Below are 10853 nucleotides of genomic sequence, written 5' to 3'. Positions count from 1 at the left end.
AAAACACATTGAATGAGGAGGTGTGTCCAAACTTTTGGCCTGTACTGTATACTATGAAAATATTTCAATGTTCCTTAAAAGTTTTGAAGAATCGGCGCTGTAAACTTACAGATGACTTAACATCTATAATTACAGAGCTGATTGTGTGATGATTGGTTACTTGGAGAAAGAAAAGGAAGGACAGGAATTGGAGGTTAGTATGTTTGAAAGAGACAATACTGCTGCAATAAATTATTTCATCGAAGGTCGCGCATGGCACAGCAAGCACATTCCGGGAGGCAGGAACAATCTCTGGATGGGGCGCCAGCTCGTCACTATCACTGCACCACCGTGTCCCCATGTTTAATACATGCTTTAATTCCTATCATCATGAAAGTGATACAAAGTATACATCTCAGTATTTCAATTATTCAGAGAGATGTAATATCACAAATGTAATGGATTCTGTGTCCTGTCGGAGGAAGAGAAAGCCCATTTAAGAAGCATGTAGTGATTCACACACATAGAAGAACACATACAAAACAAAGCATTTAACATGATGCTATAGTTATAGTATTTGAGAAACTAGTAAATTAAACAATTTAAAGATGAAGTTTATGATATTGTACTTTAATGACAAAATAAACTACATGATTAAAGTGGCAATTTCGAGATTAAAGTTGACATTTTGAGCTGTTTTCCCCACTGTGTGCCTATTTTTTTTTCTTTTCTCTGTACCCTAATAAGCTTTCATGTGACACTCAGACAGTGGGCTATGACTTGCCTTTTCATGGCGACTTTGATATGTGACAACTTCTTTTTTATTTCGGGCACTGTGCGACTTTGTGAACTTGAGCTTTCGAGTTTCTCCGACACTCAATGTCACTCGATAAACTTCTTTTTGTTGTTTATACCACTGTTTAAACCAACAAATAGTATGTTTTTCCTTGCCTCCACTTGGTATTCTCTGAAATTCTTCTATTTTCCCCTGTGCTTTTGCCATTGCCTTTTCACAGAACGCTGAGCTTAAGGGCTAAGTATATTGATTTGCATATTCAAAGAGGCGTAATTCTGGGAGGAGTTTGGGGAGTGATAGCAGGCGCGTGCACATGCATTACTTTTCACGCTGACCGGGATTTATGTAGCGGAAGAATGTGGAAGTTGGTGTTTTCACAGATTTATGCATCTGGATTTTTTTGTTCGGATGAACATTTCCGCTTTTGTCCGTATGCCATGTTTTAGTGTGAATTCTACGCACGGCGTTATGCATGCGGCCCCTGGTCAGAACCATCTCTAACGGTGCATCATAGATGTTAACCTCTCTGTTCTGACAGTCAGAACAAGCAAAGAACTGGTTTTGAGTGCCAGGGAGAGTGTTATTCCTGCTGGTGTGTTAAAAATGGAACCATCCTCACTGCCGCTGAATGTCTTTGTCCCCTTCCACATATCCTGGGAGTTGTTATTAAAATGCTCCTCGATGTGCTGTTTGTACTTGCTCTTTGCATCTATAACATCCTCCTTCAACTTCCCTCATACCTCCTTGTAGGTATGTGTGCCTCCACATTTAAATGCTTTATTCCATGTTTTGAGTGCATACCTCATTTATTCAGCCACATTTTCTGACCGGGAAACACTTTTACCGTATTTTTTATGGTCACATTTGCAACACCAAAATTATTATATGAGAGAAATGTAAGTGTGTGTTCCTCTAGCTGTACATCCTGAGCAAATGTTCCAATTAGTGACATCCAAATAATCCAGCAGAACTGCGGTGGCCTCTCTTAGTGAACATCTGAAATATTTTTTTATACTTGGTTTCTGTCTATAGATCAGAGCTCTGTAGGATGGAGTTAAAAACAGGGACATGTGATGTGAAAATGCGAGATCTGGCAGTACAGCAGCTTTACTGAAATCTTAGTTCAAACTTAGTCTAGTGGTTAAAGTCCCCTGCCACTGTAGCAATGTTGTCTGGTTGTGGCATCAGCTGATGATTGATAGTATGTTGTAGATGATCTAAAGCTAACATGACAGTAATGTTACTCCAAGAAAAGGAAAACTTCTCAGTCTCTCTGCAGCATCCCATCCAACGAATATGTCTTTGTGGTCTACCTTGTGTTTTCTGAAGTCTATGATCATCTCCTTGGTTTTGCTGACATTAAGGGTGAGGTTGTTGTCCTGGCACCACTAAGTCGGCAGGTAGATCTCTTCTCTGTAAGAGACCTTGTTATTGTTGGTAATCAGGTCTATGAAGATGCTGCCATCAGCAGACTTAATGATGAACTTGGAGCTGTACCTGACCACACAGTCAGAGATGAACAAGGAGTACAGAAGGGGGCTCAGCACACTGCCCTTAAGACAGCCTTATTAAACAGTATTTAATCAAAGGAAAATGTCTTACTAGGGTTTGTTTTGATGACTAATGTTATTATTAAACATTATTAATATATAATTATTATGAATTCTGTGTCTTTCTTGCATGGTATGTTATTTGAAAAAAAATTGGATAATTTCAAGGGTTAGAGAATGCTTAGAAATGTGTTCCATTTAAATTAAAGAGTGGATTAGCTTCATAGCGTGGGAGAACCCTGTATAGGAAATTGTTTTCTTTATTTATTTGGACTTTCTGCTTAGCTTTGTTAAATAGAAATCGCTATCTGGTAGGAGGCAGAGATACAGAAAACATAATGTTAGCACTCCTCTTTTGATGCTGATGACCATTTAAAAAACAAGGTAGTCTGGATACAGGACAACAATGACCCAATGAACTTGTGGCAAGAATAAGAAACAGTTGTGGCGAAGGGTCGGGTGTCAACCGGATACACCATTTAATGCCAGGTGTAATCAATCAAATAATAACTGAAAATGTTAAAAAAATAAAAGAAGGTTCCATCCTCACAAAAAGCTGTTTCCAAAAGGAATGCTAACTTCCTGCCTTTTATCAGGCTGCTTATATCTTGAGAGGACTGGAAGGGGTGGGATTTATGGTCTTATCCTCTTAGATCTGAGTGCTGCATTTGACACCATTGATCACAATATTCTTAGAAATCGCCTTAGTCAATGGGTGGGCCTCTCTGGCAGTGTCTTAAATTGGTTTGAATCCTACCTGGCAGGTAGAAAATTCTTTGTGAGTTGTGGTAATCACATTTCAAAGACACATGATATCCGATATGGTGTTCCACAAGGCTCTATCCTGGGTCCGCTGTTATTCTCAATCTACATGCTTCCGTTAGGTCAGATTATCTCAGGTTACAACGTGAGTTACCACAGCTATGCTGATGACACACAGCTGTACTTATCAATAGCACCTGATGACTCTGACTCTCTCGATTCACTAACACAATGTCTTACTGGTATTTCTGAATGGATGAATAGTAATTTTCTCAAACTAAATAAAGAGAAAACTGAAATTTTAGTAATTGGCAATAATGGATTCAATGAGGTTATCAGAAATAAACTTGATGCACTAGGATTAAAAGTTAAGACGGAAGTAAAAATTTAGGGGTAACCGTTGACTGTAATCTGAATTTTAAATTGCATATTCATCAGACCACTAGGACAGCATTTTTTCACTTAAGAAACATAGCAAAAGTTAGACCTCTTATATCATTGAAAGATGCTGAGAAATTAATTCATGCTTTTGTTTTCAGTAGACTAGATTACTGTAACGCACTCCTCTCAGGACTACCCAAAAAAGACATCAATCACTTGCAACGAGTGCAGAATGCAGCTGCTAGAATCCTAAATGGGAAATGAAAATCCGAACACATTTCTCCAGTTTTGATGTCACTACACTGGTTGCCTGTGTCATTCAGGATTGACTTTAAAATACTGCTTATGGTTTATAAAGCCTTAAATAATCTCGCTCCATCTTACATATCGGAATGCCTGACACGTTATATTCCAAATCGTAACCTTAGATCTTCAAATGAGTGTCTCCTTATAATTCCAAAAGCTAAACTTAAAAGAAGTGGTGAGGCGGCCTTCTGCTGTTATGCACCCAAAATCTGGAATAGCCTGCCAATAGGAATTCGCCAGGCAAATACAGTGGAGCACTTTAAAACACTGCTGAAAACACATTACTTTAACATGGCCTTTTTATAACTTCACTTTAACTTAATACTGATACTCTGTATGTTCAATTCTTCATAATAACTATTCATGGTGGCTCTAAAATCCGTACTGACCCCTACTCTCTCTTCTGTTTCTTTTTCCGGTTTCTTTGTGGTGGCGGCCTGCGCCACCACCACCTACTCAAAGCATCATGATGCACCAACATTGATGGACTGAAAGCCAGAAGTCTACGTGACCATCATCATCAGGTCCTTCCATGAAAACGCTAAATACAAAGAGGACTGTTTGATTTATGTTAGGTAGAATGCCCAGAGGGGACTGGGCGGTCTCTTGGTCTGGAACCCCTACAGATTTTATTTTTTCTCCAGCCTTTGGAGTTTTTTTTTGTTTTTCTGTCCACCCTGGCCATCGGACCTTACTCTTATTCTGTTAATTAATGTTGACTTATGTTTATCTTTTATTGTGTCTTCTATTTCTCTATTCATTTTGTAAAGCACTTTGAGCTACATTTTTTTGTATGAATATGTGCTATATAAATAAATGTTGATTGATTGATTGATTGACTGATTGATTGATTGATGGTAATTAGGTGGAAGTGATGTCATTAGTCTGCTGGACTTTCTTGCTCCACTCTAAAGGAAAACAGAGAAGGGCAGTTACTGATTGTGTCCCATTATCCTTCCCTGTTCTACTTTCCTCATCGGTACCAGGGAGACATCCCCTAGAGCTTATCTGTGTAACAAACTATAAAAGAGAAATACTATGGGCCTTTTATACTATTCTTTTAAAGACAATTTACCACCATAAGAACTTTTTTTTTCAGTAACTAGGGACTTTTGATAAACTATCCCACCACAGGAACTTGGGCATTGTGTAGTTCCTGGCACTTTTTTAGCTCCAGCTCCAGGGCTTGCACTTTTTGTTCAACCAGGAACTATTGTAGGTGGGGCTTGGGCAATGAATTGTGCGGACTGGTTGACCACAAGCACTGGTGCCATTTTACAGTCCTGTTAGTAGTTTGGAGTGTTATCAGTGAAGATGTTATGCCGTACTTTGCACACCGCATCATTCTGCATAGCTGCCTCCCTGTGGTGCCGCTCCATGCACCACATCAAAACAACAATGGGGTCCCCTGTGAAGTCACGATTGCGCCACACTTTTCACTGCATCACTCTTCATAGCCACCTCCCTGTTACATTTCACAAGCCACATCTGTTAGAGTGGAAATTGTTGCCATTATGTAGAAGAACAAATTGTGTTCTCATTTGATGGACATTAAGTTAAGCTCCAAGATGGAGGCATTGCTTAACATTATTTATATAAAAAGTATTTTCAGCAAGCACCAGTCAGCCACAACATTAAAAACGCTGACAGGTGAAGTGAAAACATTGATCATCTTGTTACAATGGCACCTGTCAAGGGGAGGAATATACATGACAGCAAGTGAACACTCACTTGTTGAGGTTGATATGATGGAAGCAGGACAAAATGGGCAAGCATAAAGATTTGAGCAGCTTTGACAAGGACCAGATGATGATGACTAGACGACTGGGTCAGAGTATCTTCATAATGGCAGGTCTTGTGGGGTGTTCCCAGTATACAGCGGTATACCTACCAAGCGTGGTCCAAGGAAGGACAACCCGGTGAACCAGTGTCAGGATAATGGGCACTCACTGAAGTGTGTGGGGAATGAATTCTATTCTATCTGGTCCCACAGAAGACCTACTGTACTGTAGTACAACTAATGCTGTCCATGAGAGAAAAGTGTCAGAACACACTGTGAATCACACCCTGCTACGTATAGGACTGCATAGCTGTGGTCTGGTTAGAGGACCTATGATGACGCTGTCCACCACTGAAAGCACCAACAATGCACACTTGAGTACTGGATAGTGAAGCAATGGAAGAAGATGGCCTGGGGCCTCATGTATAACGCCGTGCGTAGAACTCGCACTATAACATGGCGTAAGCACAAAAGCCGAAATGTGCTTACGCACAGAAAAATCCAGATGCAGGAATCTGTGCGTACTCCAACTTCCACGTTCTTTCGTTACATAAATCCCGATCAGCATGAAAACTAACGCTCGTGCACGCACATTTTGTAACGCCCCAAATCCTCCCAGAATTACGCCCATTTGAATATGCAAATCAATATAAATCGCCCTTAAGCGCAGCCTTCTGTGAAAAGACAATGGGAAAAGCACGGGGAAAATATAAGAATTTCAGCGAATACCAAGTGGAGGCAAAGGAAAAACATACTATTTGTTCAAATAAACCATGGTATAATCAACAAAAGGAAGTTGATCGAGTGACATAGCGTGTTGGAGAAACTTGAAAGCTCACATTCACAAAATCGCACAGTGCGGAAATAAAAAGAAGTCACATATCAAAGTCGCCGTGAAAAGCCGAGTTGTAAGCCCACTGTCTGAGTGTCATATGAAAGCTTATTAGGGTACAGAGAAAAAAGGCACACGGTGGGGAAAAAGCACGAAATGTCAACTTTAATCTCGAATTTTCCACTTTAATCACGTAGTTTATTTTGTCATTTAGTAGAACATTATAAACTTCATCTTAAAATCGTTTAATTAACCAGTTTCTCAAAATTACATCGTAATTAAAGTAGCACGTTAAATGCTTTGTTTTGTATTTGATCTTCTACTCATATGTGATCTGTGTGTGTGAATCACTACTTGCTTCTTAAACTGGCTCTCTTCCTCCAACTGGACACAGAGTCCATTACATTCATGATATTACAGCTCTCTGAATAACTAAAATACTGAGATGTATACGTGATGTCATTTTCATGATGATAGGAGCTAAAGCACATTATTAAACATGTGTTTCATGAGCCTCGTGCTCATGACAAGCATTTATCTTTTGTCGAAATTTGTCGCTGCGTTTTAGCTGTGTTGTTATTTTCTCTTTCTGTTTTATATTCAATATATATTGGCGTGCGCCCAAGAGTCCTTGCTTTTCTTTCCCCAAGTAACCGATCGCCACACAATCAGCTCTGTAATAGAAGTTAAGCCATCTGTAAGCTTAGCGCCGATTCTTCAAAACGTTTAAAGAACATTGAAATATCTTCGTAGTACATGTTTAATTATTCTGTCCTTCAAGACACTCCCAGTGAAGAATATAGATTATTTAAATGAAGTTAAAGTTTTATGTGTATAATTTAACAAACATATTTTGCTGCATTTCACCTTAAAAATGATATCGTCATCATATGTAAATACACGCTTTATAAAGTGGCCCAGGTTGTGAGATATTATAACTGTAGTGCAAGTTTACAGTGGGGTGATTGTACTTATAAGTACAAACCGTTCTACAAGGAGCAATTGATTGAGTGCATTTAAAGTTCTTGGGATTAAACTGTTTCTGAACCGCGAGGTCCGTACAGGAAAGGCTTTAAAACATTTTGCAGTGGCTGAGGTAGCGTGTCCTTAAAGCTGTATACCGATAATTCTCTTTCCGATCAGCTGCTGCTGTGATTCACACTCAGATACAGTGATATAAATACTCCGAGTCGTGCAGTGAGAGTAATATGGAAAAGATGATCCGCTGTGGCAACTCCTAACGGGAGGAGCTGAAAGAAGAAGAAGAAGAAGAAGAAGAAGGAGAAGTGAGAGTAACAACGCTAAAGCAGTTATGGTATTTGGAATACTATGGCTGTTCCCTGGACCATTATATTGTTACGAGTTAATTACAATCAGATGCATTACACTAATAAACAATATGCGGTTAGTTTCTGTGTATTTATAAAGCTGTGTCATGAAAATAATGAGTAATCACACAAGAACAGTACCATTGCTTTGACGCCGGGTGCCGCCAGTTTGCAAAACCGAGCGGAGAACTTGCGTACGACAAGGCATGAGGTACCGTGGAAAAGTGCGTGGCTTTACGCCAAGTGTAGGTTTTATACATCTCGATTTGAACGTGGAAAAGTTCTTACGCAACATTTCTGTGCGTACGCACCGTTTATACATGAGGCCCCTGGTCTGGTGGACCATATTTTCTTTTGAATCATATGGATAGCCAGAAATCGGTGCGTCTTTTACCTGGGGAAGAGATGGCAGCAGAACGAACTATGGAAATAAAGTAAGCCTGCTTAGGCAGTTTGATGTTCTGGGCAATGCTTAGCTGGGAGACTTTGGGTCCTGGCATTCGTGTGGATGTTAATTTGACATGTACCACCTACCTGAAGATTGTTGCTGATCATTTACACCCCTTCATGCCAACAGTATTCCCTGATGGCAGTGTGTCTTTCAGCAGCATAATACTTCATGCCACACTGAAAAAATTGCTCATGAATGGTTTGAGAAACATGACAAAGAGTTCAATTTGTTGATTTGGCTTCCAAATTCCTCATTTCTCAACTACATCAAGAATCACTGGGATGTGCTAGAAAAACAAATCCAGGCCCCAACTTGCAATTTAAAGGATCTGCTGCTGACGTCTTGGTGCTAGATACAACAGGACACCTTCAGGGGTCTTGTGGAGTCCATGACTCAATGGGTCAAAGTTGTTTTGGCAGTACAATGGAGACCTACACAACATTAAGTTGATGGCTTTAATGTTGTGGCGGATCAGTGTAAGATTCAGATCTCAAATGTATGATTAGCACAGGAAGTGTGTGTCCATCTAATTTCTAAATTAACATTTGGGATGACACTCTGCAAAGCAATACAGTAAGCTCTACTGGAGCGAGGGGAGTAGTTCTTCAGTACTTGGCTGCATTTTACACCAACGTCTTTTAGTGTACATAATAATTAATCTGATGAAAGCCTATTACAATCATACAGATATTTTTGCACGATAATTCAAAAACTAAATAACATTCTGAGCTCTACTTTATTGAGTTCAGTATCACGGGTGTCTGAATCTTATCTCAACAGCATCAGGCACAAGGCAGGAACACACCCCACACAAGATGCCAGTCCATTGCAGGGCCCACACAAATATATAGCCACATGGTTTCAGTTTAGATTTGCCACTTAATATGTACTGTGTACATCTGAGACATGTGGGAGGAAAGGAAGAGTATGTGTGGAAAAAAAAATCACATACATGGGGTTGTTCAAGTAGTAACCCGATGATGATTAAATCACTCTATTTTGTTCTGATGAGAAGACATCATTTACTTTTGATTTCTACTTCACCAAATGTTTCCAAAGGTCCATCTAGCTACTCATCTCTGGTGTTTCCCTAGCCTGTTATGTACTTTATATAAGGGGGGAAAATCAAAACTGAACTTCATATTCCCCATTAGGCCTCACTAATGTGTTACACATCTAAAATATAACCTCCCTGGTTCTGTACCTGGCCTGTCATGCAACCCAACATCCTCGCAGGTGCCTTGGTCACTTCTGTACATTGTCTGGTAGTGGAAAGTGACAAATCTGTTATGGTACTTCTTAGAAGATTTACTTTCTACACACAGTACAGTGGTGTGAAAAACTATTTGCCCCCTTCCTGATTTCTTATTCTTTTGCATGTTTGTCACACAAAATGTTTCTGATCATCAAACAATTTAACCATTAGTCAAATATAACACAAGTAAACACAAAATGCAGTTTTTAAATGATGGTTTTTATTATTTAGGGAGAAAAAAAATCCAAACCTACATCCTGACTTCATTAAGCATTCCTACAGGAACACAAAGTGATCTGTGCATGCGTGTTAATGGTAATGTGATTGTAACCACCATAAAGGCAGGAAAAAGAAGACGAGCAGTGACCACCAAATCACAGAAAGCAGGATAGTGAGTCATGTAATCTTCTTTATGCTCAGAGGATGTTGCTGGTCTTCTTTTTCTTTTCGCCATGTCACTTGGTTTGCAGATCAGTTTGCTGTACTAAACACATGAAGCAGGGGTCATTTTGCTGAGTTTACCATTTCCTAAAATGTTCTGAATTTCCATACCATATCAAGTCATAAGGTTTTGATCAAGACCAAGGCCATCGTTCTAGCTCCAGTAGTTTGCAAGTAATCGAGTGACAAATGGATAGACCTTAGCATTTTTATATGTAAAGATTACATCTTCCTGTGTGAGATTGAACATTTGCTTAAATGAAATGTACTTTTCCTCATTTCTACCCACATCTAAATTTTGTTGCAATTCTTCTATAGGCATCCTGTTTAAATCAGTTTGGTTAGGATGCAAGCCAGGAACACCTAAGCCTCAAGGTCATTTCTAGAGAGCTACAGTGGTTAAAGGTTTCTGTTCCATCTCTATTGAAAAATATGATAAATTTGAAGCCATTTCTTGTCAATAATGGAACTTGTTATTTAATTCCATGCTTTGCTAGGGTTTTCATTCTTCTATATCCCACGTTAATTTGTAGATTTGATGTTTACGAGGATTATTACCTAAATGATTTGTAGGCTGAAGTGGATTAATAATTCCTCAGTCCTTAACTCTTTTTTCTCTTTCACTACTTTCCAATTATTTTAGTAGAATAAAAATTTCCTGATAAAGAAACACCGGTGTAAACTGGAGCAGGTTACAGTGATGATTCAATTTGCATGTCATTGTTATTTGGCAGTTAATTAAGAGAACAAGGAACAATGAACAGCTTTGAATGCAGCAGTTTAAGACTAAAATAGACAATTAAGGACTGGGAAGCTTATCAAGAGAGGTAACGAAAATAAAGTACAAAAATGTTGCAAATAAAGAAGCTGGGCTGAAACAAAGAATGTGCAGCAAATGCAGCCTTCCAGGACCAAACCTGAGCACCCCTGTGTTTGGCACATCACCAGCCACTGACTTCTCTATGATCACGTCTACAGTTCCTCATTTGAGT

This window comes from Polypterus senegalus, chromosome 3, assembly GCF_016835505.1.
Source record: "Polypterus senegalus isolate Bchr_013 chromosome 3, ASM1683550v1, whole genome shotgun sequence".
Classification (NCBI taxonomy): Eukaryota; Metazoa; Chordata; class Cladistia; order Polypteriformes; family Polypteridae; genus Polypterus; species Polypterus senegalus.
Note: the sequence above shows the minus strand (reverse complement) of the source record.